This window comes from Aplysia californica, unplaced genomic scaffold (genome assembly GCF_000002075.1).
Source record: "Aplysia californica isolate F4 #8 unplaced genomic scaffold, AplCal3.0 scaffold00021, whole genome shotgun sequence".
Lineage (NCBI taxonomy): Eukaryota > Metazoa > Mollusca > Gastropoda > Aplysiida > Aplysiidae > Aplysia > Aplysia californica.
In genome coordinates this window covers 1,592,440-1,596,779 of record NW_004797291.1, presented here as the reverse complement: position 1 = coordinate 1,596,779, position 4,340 = coordinate 1,592,440, and the positions used below count along the sequence as shown (strand labels likewise).

The window sequence follows — 4,340 nt, the reverse complement described above, 5'->3', positions numbered from 1 at the left end:
ATAATGAAAGTAAAAATTACGACAAGAGCAACAGGAGCAACAACAATGAGCAGTGTGATGTTAAGGAATAAATGACTGAACTGGCGGGGACATCTACCTCCTAAAAACAAAACACCACAGTCTCCCCCCTTCTTTCCTCTTTCGCGCACAACCTCCCCTCCCCCTCCTTTAAACCCCAATTAGTTACTCTTATTTTTGTTCCTTTCTCCCAATCCTGAGTCCTTTTAAACTTTAATGCCCCCCTTCCTCAACTCCACCTCTCCTCCCACCCCGTGCACCTTCAGTCCCCCTCTTGTAAACCAGCATTGTCTCTCCGCCTCCCTAACACACCCCACATTTTTTTTCTTCTTACCTTACTGCACCTCCCCCCTACCCTGAACCTACAACGCACGCTCGTCTCCCTCCACAAGTACTGACTGTGTTGTTAGTAGATCTTGACGCTGGCAAACGCGCGGCAGACATCGCGCGGCGGCAGTTTGAGGAAAGTGGTGGCGGTGGCTGCGGCGAAAACTGACCGCACACGCCACACACACACACGATAGGCCTATTTCCCTTCTCTTCTCGGATTCAACAAGAACGCAAAATCGCGAAACGCACGGCTTCCAACAGCACGACGTGGAATTCCGCGGTGCGCGCGAGCGTCAAAGTGCGCATTGTTCAAGAATACGGGCGCACTCGGAGCATCCAATAAAAAAAGGAAATAACTGCCAAGAAAGACATAAGGGCTCATCGTGTGGTACGAAACATCACAGCCATAGATCGACAGCTTCACTGTAGTTTGTGTTTTCACGGATGCGAAGAGAGGGAGAGAAAAGAAACCTTACGTTCAACAACATCAGGAATGTCACGTTGCCTTTTTCAGGGTCAGTTTTAGCAATGCGATCTTGAATTTTTAAAAATCCATTATAGCTGGCTAGCACTGCACTGCAGGTCCAATTATATAAAAATATTACAAACGAATATAAAACTGGTTTTTTTAGGGACGAAAAAAAGGCTTTCGAAAGTCTAGAATATGGGGGCATTGCGTTAGTGGGCCAAGGCCTCTAACTTTTTCATTTTTGCTTGGAAAAAAAAGAAGAAATTGTAATGTCGCAGCTGAGTCGGTGAACGCACTGGCAGGCTACAAGGGTGGCATTATGTTCTGACTTGTGTGTTTACGCTTCTCTGTCTCTTCAATTATGATGCATTCTGTCGTGATGTGTGGATACCGAACATGGCTTATTATGTTATTCCGCGAAAGTGCAATGGAGAGTTCATAACAAGGAAGTAGGAAGTACGTGTACCTCACTTTATTTTGACTTTTTGCTCATAACATTGGTCTTCTAATCCCAGATGTCCCCAGTGCGTCGTAGCCACCTGGATTAATTAAAAGGTGACTCTCATCTGACCTAAAACAGTAAAAAACAAACAAAATAAAGCCGCTTTATAGTGAAGTTTTTAACCTCCTATGATGGCCTGTAAATCATTAGATTAAGACAAGATCGCTTCAGTATCCGTTTAGCTCGAGGTTCAGAATGTGAGCTTTTTGTCTGTGATGAATGCAGATACGCAACAGCAAAAACGTTCATTTCTATAAATTTTGTAGATAACGTATTTCCCTAAAGGCGTGTTGAGTGAACTTCAAAGTTTTTGATTGTGCAGTTTCGACGTTTATTACAATTGTGAATTAATTGGCAAATGGAGAAATTACAAGGATGGCGCCAGGCTAAAGTCGGAGTCCAAGTTCTCTCTGGATGTACACAGTGAACATGGGTGTCTTCTGACAGCTTTCACACTCATTCAAAATATAGGCAAAAGGGTATGTTCATATCGTTATCCATATGTTGTGATTCGTTTTTCTCCTGCTCATGTCTGAGTATGGAAAATTCAACAATATTGCTAAATGTAACATAGTCTTATAGATCGTTAACTTAACAAGCATATGTTTTAAGTGTTCATATACACACACTGTAAATTTTGGCTCCTGTTATAAGTAAATTTTAAGAAATGCAATTCATACTATATTCCCGTTTCCTTTATGATGTTATGCCGCGCGCTCAAATGACTTTATGCAGTTGAAAGCGCCGTAAAACTCTTTCCTAAAACAACATTGTTATGCAGTCCTTCTTTTCCCAACCCTCGTCATTGTTCATCTCTTTTACGTCAAGGCTTGTATCTATTTGCTCCTCCTCGGCTCTTTTCGTTATTATTTCTTGTGTCGCAGTGTCTGTAGTGAAATGGTTATGACTCAAGCCGTTGCACGTTGAAGACGATTTTCTCATTAGAAAGTCTAATTTACAGAGTATGTCCATCTTTCTTCTTGGACGTCATTTAACCAGGCTGGCTGTGACAGGCAGAGTCAAGACAGCCCACCGTTTAAACGTTCTTGAATATTGTGTCGATAAAGGGTGTAAAAACATCAATTTTGATGACATTTGCTTTTCAATTCTTCTCGTATGGGTAGTTGGTAGTACTACACTTTAGATTTGTTTTGGCTGTCAGGGAAAAATCGATCTATCAACTAAGCAAAAGTTTTCTATACTTCTAAAATATGTGTGAAATTTGAAATGGAGGTACCTACTAAAATGATTGAAAGGGTGTTTTAAAAATATGTTGTTGGTAACAATAACACGCCAGATCGATTCCCAATACGTTGAAGTCGCCAATTCAATGTATAGCCAATAGTCGATAATTTTTGCCCCGAATGAATTGATATTCTGCTCTGCAGATGTATTGGTCATCGCCAGACATTTGCGGACGAACTGTCATTATTATTATTATTATTATTATTATTATTATTATTATTATCATTATTATTATTATTATTATATCCTTAGATCTATGATAATGATCAATATAACTATAATTGTTATTATTGATTTAATTTTCATGATAAGTCCAAAATGTCTTTCGCGGGAGGTTGGCGGGTGCTCTGGTGTGGTTTGCTCCTTCTTTCCTATCAAACATCTATCGTCTTTATCTCCCCTTATTCTTTTCAATGTTTTTTTACTCTCTTGTAGCACCTCTAATCTTCTGGAGCTCATGTGACCTTATGCAGTTGCGAGTGTCGTAAAACCTCTACTAAAACTAAAAACATCTATCGCCAATATCTCCTCTCCTTCTTTCCTTTGTATATTGCTCTCAAGAAACACCTCTAATCTTCGGCATGTATGTATGGCCTTTTTGTGTAGCAAGAATCCGTAAAATTCTGAATAAAACTTAAGTGTCATTCTACCTTTGTAACATATAATTGTGCGTGTGTGCCTGGAGAAATGTTTCAGTTGTCGAACATTTTGGATGTTGAATTAAGGGCATATATTCTTGTAGCCAATTAAACGATGAACGCGGCGATAATGTATTTTTTTTCAAATATCTTCAGCAGTTTTAAAGATGTGCCACGTTTTGTAACGCAGGTTGTAAAAACCCTGTTTGGAGAAAAACCTCAATTTCTAGCATATTTTAACCTTTTATTAAGTACAAGCTGTAAAAAACAACAACTACAAGAACAAAACAAAAAACAACAACTGATAAATAAAACAACATTAAGCCTTACAATATAGTAAATCCCTTTTAATGTTATTAAGAAATGAGTAAACTTTTGTTTTCTGATGGAACAAATTTTTCTACTAGAACGAATTTTTGTTGCCTTTTCACCCCGTTGCTCAAAAATAGCCTTGCCGACAACTGGGACACACGTATTGTAGAATTAATCTTTCACTTAAATTCACGCGGTCACAGTCAACTATGACGATCTGTTGAAGACGGTTGCTATAGCCGGTGGACTGCGTAGATTGCTTAAATAAACGCAAGAACAACTAAATATTAGTGAGACTGAACTCCCCCCAACAAAAAACAATCCAGTACACACATGAAATCGGAATGAATTAATATCTATGGAATAGTCAAAATATTTCAGAAATAAATTATGTGTATTATGAATAAATAGGAACGTTTACATAAAGGAATATACAAACGGATGCTCGAATTAATGAATTAAAAGGAAGAACAAAAGAAAACCGAAGAACAAATTATAGATAAAAAACGACAAATAGATGAAAAGACCAATGGTTTTTATAACATTATATCTGTATGCAGGGGCGAAGGCTGACTTGTTTGACACGGTAATCAAAGTGAGATGGGACCAGAGAGGGCCTGGAGATATCACACTCACACAAGTCACAAGAATCTTACTGGCACTGGAGGCGGCAACTCTGAGTTGTGAATGAAAACAAATCCTGAATTCATGTTGTATGCATATTCAACCACTTAAATAATCGGGAAAGTATTTCATTAACTATTTATTCTAACTAACCTTAAATTTAACTTTAGATTTGAACACACGAACACCAAGGAAAGAAGCA

General features: G+C 38.5%; 1 protein-coding gene across 1 annotated transcript in view; it reads left to right on the top strand.

The window, feature by feature from the left end:
• Positions 1-454: 454 nt before the first annotated feature.
• Positions 455-4,340, top strand: part of LOC101844971 — a 34,775-nt gene continuing 30,889 nt past the window's right edge. Inside the window, exon 1 of the mRNA XM_005090744.3 lies at positions 455-1,798. The gene's annotated coding sequence lies outside the window, so the exon portion shown is untranslated. The remainder of the gene's footprint in view (positions 1,799-4,340) is intronic.